Here is an 11,929-nt window from a genome sequence, read left to right as displayed (position 1 = left end):
AAAAAACCATCTCCTCTAAAAAAAAAAAAAAAAAAAAAAAAAAAAGTCTCAAAAGAGACTCGCAGAACATCCTAACAATCGATTTCCTTCTTTGTTTCATCTGTTATTTTCCTTGTTCTTCTCATCTCTTCCATCCTTCCTTTTCTTCGTGACATTTTTAGCCTTTGACGATAACCTAGCTATTTGCAGCGGCAAAGAATTTTCCACCCAACTCATCTTCAAAAAAACAAACAAACAAACGGACAGACAATGGCTTTCAAACAACATTCACTCAGACTATACATACAACACTTTAATTCAATTTTATTATATTTTTAAAAATTAAAAAAACCATCACGTACAGATAAACAAAGTCAGTAGAAATCATAAGATATCCTAATTAATTATGTGCAAATAAGAACTGAGGAATGTTTAATAAGAGCACTTCACTTGGTTAATGACAAAAATTAATCAAGTAAGAAGCATAACTTCATTCAAAAGACTATTTATTTGTTTATTTATTAAGAAATTCAGAACATGGATTTGAATCAAACAAGAAGAAATCCTTCCCTTTTTTTTTCTACAGATTAATGTCGTTGCAGAAATATAAATAATAGTATTAATTAGAATGAAAGACTAAACCCTAGACCCTAACCATAACCCTAATGTAACCAAATTATGTAACGGATCAACAGTGCATGATACGCATGAAATGGAAGTAAAGTAAAAATCAAATTTTGTTTTGTTGAGAAATGAAGCACAAAATACACACACATTTAATTCCCAGCACAAAAATATATAATAGTTTTAAGACAATGAAAGACCTAGATAACTTTTAAAGAGAGAAATTAATAATGGAAGAGATCAGTAGAAATGGAGAATATATAGAAAGGGAATGTTTGAATGAAATACCTGATCCTGATCGATCGAAAAGAGAGAGAACGAGAAATGATTTGAGAGTGGAGAAGAGATCAGACATGGCGTGGAAAACAAACGGATACTCTTCAAACTAGTAAATAGAACTCACACAGTTTTGAAGAGAGATTATTAAGAGAGGTTATTTTGGAGAGGTAGAGATAAAGAGAAAACGCAAAACTGCAAGTGGGGATATATAGGCCTCGTTCATTTCACCGATTCGAGTTTTCGGTTTTAAATTTCTACAGTAAAAAGTTCTCAGAAAATGTCACATCTAACTTTTTTTGCTACAGTAAAAAACTCTCAAAAAATGTCACATCTCAGCTCGAATTGAAAACTCGAATCCGCAAAGTGAACGAATCCATACGAAAAGAAAAAAGAGGAGATGGAAGGAAGTTAAAACTTAAACGAAAATAATTGAGGGACCGGTTATCAAATATTATAAAAAGGGAAGCTTAGTATATTAATTTTTTGAATTCATTACTCGTCTTTTCTTTTCCATGGCAAAAAGTCTTGTCTTTTCTTTCTTCTCTTCCAATTTCTTCTTCTTCAAGGTCGTGTTAATTACTCATAAGACACTTGTTTGGCTAGTATATTATCTACTATAGTAATGAAAGGAATGAAAATTAATTGAGAGTTTCTTTTTCATCGGTAATCACGGAACAAAAAAACATTGTTTTTTTTTTTTATTGTTAATTGTTTGCTATTAACTCGAAGTCTCTCCAACTAATGTGAGATTTGACCCGTCTTTTTAGATTTTAATATTAGTAAAAATAGTTTATTTATACTGCCATACCTAACAACAATCAATTCCTAAAAAAAAAAAAAAAGGGTATAATATTAAAAGTGATATTTGACTCCCAGTATTAATTTACTTTTTTTTTTTTAAAAGAATTTCGTCATTTTCATTTTCCTTTTCCTTTTCTGGTTTTGGTAACTTTAAGTTAAAATACATAACTATGTTTTCAGCAAAGCTATACATAGCTATTTCGATTTAAATAATATACCAAAATGAAAAATTTACATGACTGTATCAAAAAAATTTTGTCATCGAAAAAATTGAGTTTCCCTTTCTCCTTTTCTTTCTTTTACTTCTTTTCCGAGGATTCTTGTAGATCAAGCAGTGAAGAATCAATTGTTTATGTAATCGATTACGAATTACCCAGATGTACTAGCTAGTGCTGCTTGTAATCCACTAATCCTGTTGGACGTTGGTGTTCCTTGCATCACGACATGTCGTTTACTATTGGCATGCTCTACGAAACGACATGTCGTCTCTATTGCACAAAAACTGACTCTTCAGTGGAACGCCCTTTTCTATGGAATAAAAACCTACATGCCGTTTTATTTTTATTTTACATATTTAATTTTTAATTTTGTTAACTATTGTTTTTACTCTTTTTAGGTGTATTTACCAAACCGTAAAGAAATGTAATGAAAAAGGTAATAAGATTGAAAAGAAAAGTAATAAGATTGCTCTTTAAGTGTTTACTCGACTATTAGATAGTATAATGGAAAACACCATCTTCTCATGTGTACTAAAATTAGACATAACAATGTTATAAATATAATAACCAAAATGCCTTTTAACATAATTAAATAATGATTGATTATATAGTAATTCATTAAGGGTAAATAAATAAATTTATGTATTCCCTTTGATAAGAAATCACACTAAAGGGGTGCAAAAGATTGGCATATTCCCTTTCCTCATTTCCTATATTGTATGGGGCCCACTAAATCTCCATCACTAATTTTCTAAATAAATACATTAATAGATTAGAAAAAGAAATTACTCCTCACTTTCTCTTTTTCTTTTATACGAAGTAAACATGCTCATGTACAGATTTCATCGTATGAATCTTTTAGTGAGCTTTTAATTAGAATGTTATAATGAGTAGATTTCATCGTATGAATCTTTTAGTGTGCTTTTAATTAGAATGTTATAATGAGTATCTTCTCCGATCCATGTATCTCTCTCTAGGGCTGATAATTTAGATAGCGACAACACGACTTAAAACCCACATGAAGTTAACAGGTTTGAGTTTACTATAAATAGGTTTAGATCATAATCGGATTGATACGATTAATACGATTAATAAAGGAGTTGGGTTAAGGTTGACCTCATAACACAAATTGACACGATTAACTATATGTGTCATCTGTAATATAATGATATGTGATATAATATGAAAGTTTATATGACATATTAAATACAAATAATGTGAATTTTAATATTTGTAGGTAAAATTCATTTATTTTTCTTAAAGGCAAAGATAAATTGACCAATAAACATGTTAAATATGTCTTGACCGCGTTAAATAAATCATTATTATATTAGTAATTTATGCAATATATTAATTTAAACAGATTATACTGGTTGACACGATTAACACGATTAATAAATGAGTTGTATTTGGTTGACATTTTTTACACGTGTAATAAACAAAATGTGTTTGGATTGATATTTTATGACAAGATTAATAAACGGGTTGACACGAACATGACCCACTAATACGAATTGCCATCCTTTTTAGTCTCTCCTAAATAACATATTGTTGTTAATTACTTCTTTTATAGAATGTTATTCATATGTTAATTTAAATTCGAAAATTTCAGGAGAACAATTACCAATTTGGTCACGAGAGCTGTTTGGCCTAAGAGGTTTAGGATTAATTGGGCGCATGCTTCAATTCTTACAATTCTCTTAAATGGATTTATTTACATCGTCTCTCCTTATATTCCTCCACTTCCGGAACATTCAGGTATATATACAAATTTTACTCCATCAATTTTTATTTATATGTTTGTTTTTATTAAGGTATTTGTTTGCTTATTTTATGTGTTTATTAGGGTCGCGTGCCTAGTGTTAATAATATTAAGACTGTTTATCCTATGTAATTTTATTATTGAAAACTAATTCTTACATGAAAGTGGTTAATATATATGGCAGCTGAATTTTGTATAAAGAGAGGAACGAAACAAAGTTTATACCAATAGTTCCTCTCTATTTTTCTCAACTTATCCAAGCCAAGATTATACAGAGCTTTTGTAATTGATCCAATTAATCTATATTTTTTTTTACCAAAAAAAAAGAAATCATGTTTACAAATATATGATTGTTTTCATTATGTGAGTTTGTGCTTAATTTTATTTTGGGTGTGTATTAGACTCTGTATATACGTATTCCTTGTTTTAATTATGGTCCGTAGCAAGTAAAGCATAATATTTCCTTTGAAAATACATTCTAAAGCATAGTTTTCCTTTGAAAATACATTCTATATATAAATACTATGTTATTCCTATGAATTTACCCGCACAAAAAAACTTTAATTGGATATATAGTTTTCAAAACTTGAAATACATACATATGTACATGCTCTTACTGAGTTGTCCCTGTCCTTATTCTTCATCTCTGGGCATTATTACATATAGGTTTGCAGCACTTCTGGAAGTTCATGTGAGATCAATCCATGAAGAGAAACATAATCTTGCTACTGATTGCTATTAGAAATGGAATATTGATCTTGCCCATATGTACTTTATTTTTTCTTATTTCCTAACTTGTCAATATATGAGCTAAGTATGATGCTGCAATTGGAGGCATACAAAGTATTTGGGCTCCTTGTATAGGTTTCAAAGACCCTTTTCTATTGCTTTCAAATTGATGTGGGACTAATCTCCTTTTTTATTTTGCCAAATAGCTAACATATATTTTCACCTATAATGCTTGTAATTTTGATGAAGATATTAACTATGTTGGAATTTTAATATGCAATTACAAATCATCAAGAAAAAAATCACATATACAGAGAATAATTACATAAAAATATTTCTATCTAGAAGACGATTATAATCTTTCTTGACAATATTTTAACAAAAGAAAATACCATCACCTCAGGTTTAGCATGAACAACCTCCTCTAATCCTTGTTTCAATATAGCAAATTCAATCTCACTAGGATTTATGATGAACTCGACAACTTCTCCATTCACCTCATGAGTGCTTGGAGCACATGCCACAATTATTGTGGGAACGGCACTAGGCTTTCCAAAATTCGAAACCAATTGTAACAATTGGACGCCAATAGAATTTACCTGCCACCAAAATATTGGTCATAATGATGGATTAGATTCACGTACCCCTTTTCCTGTTCACTTCCATGACCTTCCAATAACATACCATGTCACGATTTTTTAATTGACGTGATCATAAAAATTTTTAATTGATATTGCATTTTAATTGATGTATCATAATATTACTGACGGAACATGAAAAGAGATAAGAATAAGGGGATACTGAATTTGGTTCTCATAATGATAATGAAATATGGATTAGCTAAAATTGAAAGAGTAATATATGCCGTGAAAAAATGACTGTTTATAAACCCAACATCATTAGTTGATTAATTAAAACAAACCAACCACTCATTCAAAAAAATATATATTTTACTTATGGTAGGACTTGAACCCTTTATCGCTCAAAAAACGATTTTGCATATGGTACGACTAGAACCCTTCATCCCTTAGAAAACGATTTTGCATATTTTGCATGTGGTAACAATCTTATATATATATATATATATATATGTGTGTATATATATATATATATTAATCTCCTCTTCCAGTGTAATTGTTGTAGCAACAGCTGCAAAACTTTCATCTGCTTCCCTTTGTTCCATTGTAATACGGCCAAGTGTGTCTCATAAGATGAACTGATGAAGTGTCATCAAGCAGGCCTATAAGATTTGTACTATCTTTCAAAATTGCATCCTTGTCAAGAGTAATCTCATCATAATTAATCCCCAACTCTTTTAGCCTTCAAACGGCCTGCATTTATTCAAAATTTTAGATTATAAATTATTGTGTGTTGGGATTTATTTCCGGAGATTGTTGGGATTTGTTTCCTAATTTATGTATTGATTCTAATCGTATTTGATTGACATTATTTTGAGAATGTTTGGCTGGTTGATTGTGTTTGAAAATAGATGTGCAGCTGGGTAGCTTTTTATGGAAGGTTACTAAAGATCTGAAAACTTGTTTTAGTTTCTATTTTTGTAAGTCAACTATTGATTCAAAGATGGAAAATTGATTTGATTGATTCTTGATTGAGATTTCATAGCTGGATGATCTTCCTATGTCGCCTAAGAACATGTCTAGGTTCGTTTATCAGTTTTGGAAAGATTTCAGAATGAAAGGAGATTGATTCGTCTGGTTTTGAGAAAGTTGGCCGCGACAGCTATGTTGCAGTTATTGTTGCAACAAGGATTTACAACAGATTTGGTTCAGCGAATTAATTGAAGATGTGTCAAGCTATTCACAGCTTGCTTATTTATTGAAAGTATCCCTTAAGTCTTTGTACGCCTTTTGATGAGTTTTTGCTAGGTTGTGAGACAGGGATGAGCACTTGTATTCAAAGAGATGATTTGAGTGTTTTTCGGGAGAAAAACTTAGTTGGAGGGATTCCAATGTTCAAAAGTCGAGGGGATCTCGTTGTTCAAGTCTATTGGAAAATTGCATGTTCATAGGCGTCTTTTTAGAGAGGGAGTCTCGGGTAGATTAAGTCCAATTGAATTGTAAAAGAGTTCTTAGTGGATTGTTCATCATATGGGCGTGGCCCTGCGGAGTAAGGTGTTACCGAACCGCGATACCATTTCTCTCGCGTTCTTTTATTTTATATTTATGCATTATTTATATTGTCTTATAAAGTTTTAAAAGACTCAAACCGGTATATACATATATACTACACACATATAAATATAACAACATGGGCAAACTTTTTCTTTTTCTTGTATTTTAATAATTTGAACCCAACGGAGCAAAGAAAATGTAATATACCAGGACATAGATAGCATCACTGTTATGTTTTATAAGTTAATTAAGTCAAAAAAGATTTTTGACATTCAGTTGTTGGACTAGCTGCTTGTTCACAAGGGAATAATATTTGAACTCTATATTCCAGCAAGACTTGTTCTTAAAACTTGTATATATTTTTGGCAACCTCAATGGGCAAGCTGGAAAAAATAAATAGGAGGGAATTTTTTTTTTTTTTTTAATCGTGATTAGAATCCAAAATGGAGTTAGGGGAAAAGAAAAAGAGGAAAAATCAAGTAAAAAAGTTATAAGCTGATAAGTGCTGAATTTTTTTTTTTCTTTTTTTATGAAAGTTTTTAGTAGGTACCAAAAACTGTCATAAGATATAATTAGTTCTATAGTCAATATTTAAAAGTACCTACTATTTAAAATCAGTCACAAGATTTAAAAGTACCTACTCTTAGTGTGTTTCTCTAGCTTTATCTTTTAGTCAATTTGTATTTGATTTTTTAACTTTTGTTCTCATGCTTCTTAATGTTACTTTTCTGTTCTTAACAGAGCTATCAGGCATTCCACCGGAGCGCATGCTCGCAAACAGAACTGCTTGTTCATGGCCTTTGCAAATTCCTGCGATCTTTCTTGCTTCTGAATCTTGTATTGCACCAGTAGCTGTAGAATCTTCTCCCATCTTATTTGTGCCCTGCGAAAAAGATTGTTGCCAAAATGGATTTCACCGGAACATGTATTTTTGGTCGAATAAATAAGTAACTGAAGATAAGGTCTTATAATGGATATACAGGGATTGTAAAGTAAATATGTATAGTAAGTCTTATTTGGAAAAATAATTTTAGTAAGAATAAAATAGAAGAAAAATGTACTTTAGAGAAACACATTTTAAAGAAAGTATAAGATCTTTGAAAAAGAAAATGCCAAGAAAGTAAATAAATGGACGTGAAGAAAACAATGGGCCCGTTTAGTAATGTTTTCAAAATAGTTTTGTTTTCGTTATAAAAATGAAAATGAGATTGTTTTGAAAATCATTCTGAAATCGTATTTAGTTACATTTATGTTTATTTTGAGTACATGTAATTAATAATCTTAAATTAATATATTAAGTACTTAATAATTAATAATTATTTAGCAATGAAAATTAATATATTAATAATATAATAATAATGAATAAATTATCATCAATGAGTACATTAGTAATTAAACTATATATATAATAAATTAATATGCTAAATAATTAAAAAATAGTAATTACAATTATAAGTAATTCCTATATTAGTAATGTACTCATATTATTAGATTATTAAGTAATTAATTAGTGTATTAAGAAAAATAATTAGTATCTACATTATTTATTAATATTTCGTTTACTACTTAAATTATTAACTTTTAGTTACATAATTAAATAATTAGTTAATTAATTACTAATCTTTATTTAATATATCACATGATCAATTTTTAGTAATTATTCTTTTATAATGATTAATTACTAATTATTAATTATTATTGATTAGTATATTACATATTGATAATTATAATTTAATATTAATTATTAATTGAGTAATTACTATTTATTTTTTATTTGCCAACTATTTACTGAATAATGGATTATATTTAACATAATATATGATTGATATATTAATTATTAATTATTTATTTAATAACCTATTATTACTTGTTTTATTGTTAATATGTTGTATAATTAATTTTTGCAATTAATCTTTAACTAAATAATTAATTACTATATTATTGATTATTTTATTAATAAAATTTAAAAGTTAATAGTAATAAATTTATATTTAATTAATAGTTAAGTAATTATTATCTATTGATTAGTTATTAAGTATGTCTATTTATTAATTATGAATTAATATATAATATAATTAGTAATTAATAATTAATTATTTCATATAATTTTGTTGATAAGTACTAGAAAATCATTCTCATTATTTTTTATTTTCATTTCCGTTTTTAAAACATCCATTAAACAAATACAATTTGTAGACCATTTTCGTTGACATGTCTCAACAGATGTGCAGAAATATTTTTAAAAATAATTTTAAACACACCCAATATCTTTTTTTAAAAAAGAAAAGGCAAAAAAAAAAAAAAAAAAAAAAAAAAAAAAAAAAGACAGATAAGAGTACGAAAAGGAAAGACTTAAAAAAAAAAAAAAGGAGGCATAAGACGTCATATATATGGCTTGGCTGAGGGGGAAAAGAGTTCAAAAGTTTTTGAACAGTAAAAAAGGAAACTCACGTGAAACTCAAACAAAATAAGAAGTGCAAATGAAAAGGAAAAACTTGATGGAAAGCACGTTTGTCTCTAATATCGTGCATGCATTGGAACCAATTTGACATGGCTGGGCTGCTACAATAATTGATCTCAGCTCTACTCTAGTTTTGTTGACAACTCCCATGCATTCTATGTATAATAAAAGGACTTTTATAGTGCCGGGAGAATAATACGGTGAATTGCGAATTTGAATGTTGAAACTTGTAAATTTTAAAGGTTGAAAGTGTATTCTAGCAATAGTCATTGATGTAGTCTGGAGTGATGATTCGAGGAAGTCTTACATTCGCTCTCTCAGTTGACAAAAAATTCACTTTTATAATAACAGAATGACGATCATTAAATAATTCACATTTATTTTATCCGAGGGGTTTGAATTAAAAAAAAATAAACAAACTATCTTTTCAGAACTATTGCCCCACCAAAAGAAAAAATTATTGTGATAAGTCATGTTTCAAATAAAAAATACAGTAAAATCACATTTCGTATTCTTTCTTTGGACCCCGTTACTAAGAAAGACATTTATTTCTTAAAATATTCTATATACGTAGGCGGGAACTAAAGAAAGGGTTCCGACTATGAATATAACATTTTATTTTAAATAATTTATAGTAGCACATATATCACATTTTGTTTTCTAATCTGACCCACAACGAATCTTCCCTTGGGGAAGCCAACTTCCATCCTAATCTGCCTAATCTAATAACGGTAAATTGAAGTCAGGGAACTTCCAAAATCCCGTTAATCCGGGGGTACAATTTCACTTGCATTTGAGACAATTTCCAAAAGGAAATTGTATAAATTAGAATTATTCGGAAAAGATGGAGAAAATTTCCTCCCAGTCAACTAAAAACTAAGCACCTGTCACCATCACGCTCGCTCACAATGTCTTTTTCTTTGTTCCTCTCGTGCAGGGAATCTTTTTCGCCAAGAAACGCTTTTTTGTCGTTTTTCTTGTCCCCAATTTGTTCAGCCAATGCGTCACCAATATTATTTATTATAGTAACATCAATATTTTTTGTTTCCATCGTCCCTCCTCCTTTCATAATTTGCTCAGCAAATACGTCATCAATACAGTATGCAGTCACCATTTTACCGACCAACCCCCATTTACGTCCTTACTCTCTCTCTCTCTCTCTCCTCATGTTGTTAGCAATAATATTGGGTTGAATGTGTGAGAGATCATATTCAAGAAAATGGCCAAGTGTTACGAAGAAGAGCACCCCAAGAAGGCCTTTGGATGGGCAGCCAAAAAAAAAAGGTGAAGAATTGCTAGTTGTCAACGTTAAGATGTGACTAGATTTTTTTAAAGGTATTTAGTTACGTGCATAAGCATTAATATATAATAGTTGCGTAGGATGAATGTGTTAGGTCCGTTTTTATCATGGTGTTACAAGTGGTGTTACAACACTTTACTGTAACACTTTTTATGACAGAAAATCTAAAATTAAACCAGTAAAACAGTAAAGCAGAAAACTAATGCAGAAACGTAAAGGACACCAAAAAAATGATATCGCAGTTCGGTGCGCACACCTACTCTGCGGGGCCACGCCCAGACAATGATCAATCCACTAAGTTCAAAAGATTACAAAGGACCGAACGGTCTTACACACTCAACGACTCCCTCCTTGACGATGTCGCCGTTGCCTAGAATCTCCTTAGAAAGCTTGATCAGCGAGCACCACTCGACTTGACGGTTTCCTCCCGAAACTAAAGAAATCTTCTCCCGAAGAACCAATTCAAAAGTGTTCTCACAATCCGTCGCAACACATCAAGCGACTCTTAACATTACAATCTCATACTCACATGAACACACACAGCTTTTTCTGTATTCAACACATATTCCTCACCTCACGTTCCTTTCACATCAAAACCCTCATGCCACTGTATATACCATCACAGAATCACGCCCCTCAATCATCCACGATAAGCACATCCAATCATGGTAATATCTCATCCATTCACACCACAAATCAGGTCACCAGCCCCAATGACAATAAGAAGACACTCATTCCCATTATTTTCCACAATTCTTTCCTTAGAAGAACCATAATGCTCCAGAAAGTCTACTCTTGATTTTCAGCAATCAAGATCTTTTATTTGCAGCTAATAAACATGACAACCAAACTTTCTTTAAGAGGACTACCAATTTACAATGCCAACCAATCTTACAACCAATTTGCCAAAAATAAGCCAACACAAAAAATGCACTAACAATCTCCCCCTTTGGCTATTTTTGGCAAAACTAACATTACTAACAAAAAGAACCTATTACAAGATAAAAGATAAAAAAACCAACTAAGGGGGTTAATTGAATTAAGAGTTCTCCCCCTTTTTTGACAAAAAACAGCCAAAGTTAAAAAATAATACTAATAGAAAAACCTTTTAAAAGTTGTTGCTCCTCCTAAGTCCTCTACGAGTCTTACTCCCCCTGAATGTAACACTATCTTAAACTTGATATTATCACCTGTCAAATGCTTGGACCAGCCACCATTACTACACACACAACCATTAGTACATGCTTCTAAAGAAGTATAAGTCCAATGACACCTTAGATCAGATTTCCTTACCCAAACACGTCTAGGAAATTTATTTTGCACATTAATCCTTGCTTTAGGTGTCCTTCTTGAGTTTGTGGAATTTGGTGGATTCATGAGCATACCTCTCTTCAAAGCATTCAAATACTTATAGCATCTTGGTCTTATATGGCCAGCTAAACTGAAGTAATGACATATGAGAACAAATCTTTTACGTTGAGGGGGTAAAATAATAACCTTCTTACTGAGGGTTGTCCGAGGTTCAGGAGCGGGTGTCTCCTTCACAAATACTATTTTGGACGTTGAACATTCACCGGTGTAGCCAAGTCCATGACGATCACAACTTGCTTTTCCTATAGAGAGAAGATGATCCAATTTAGTGGT

The sequence above is a fragment of the Morus notabilis genome, unplaced genomic scaffold, assembly GCF_000414095.1.
Source record: "Morus notabilis unplaced genomic scaffold, ASM41409v2 Scaffold2020, whole genome shotgun sequence".
Taxonomy (NCBI): Eukaryota; Viridiplantae; Streptophyta; class Magnoliopsida; order Rosales; family Moraceae; genus Morus; species Morus notabilis.
The sequence above is the reverse complement of the archived record's forward strand: the minus strand, read 5'-3'. Positions refer to the sequence as shown.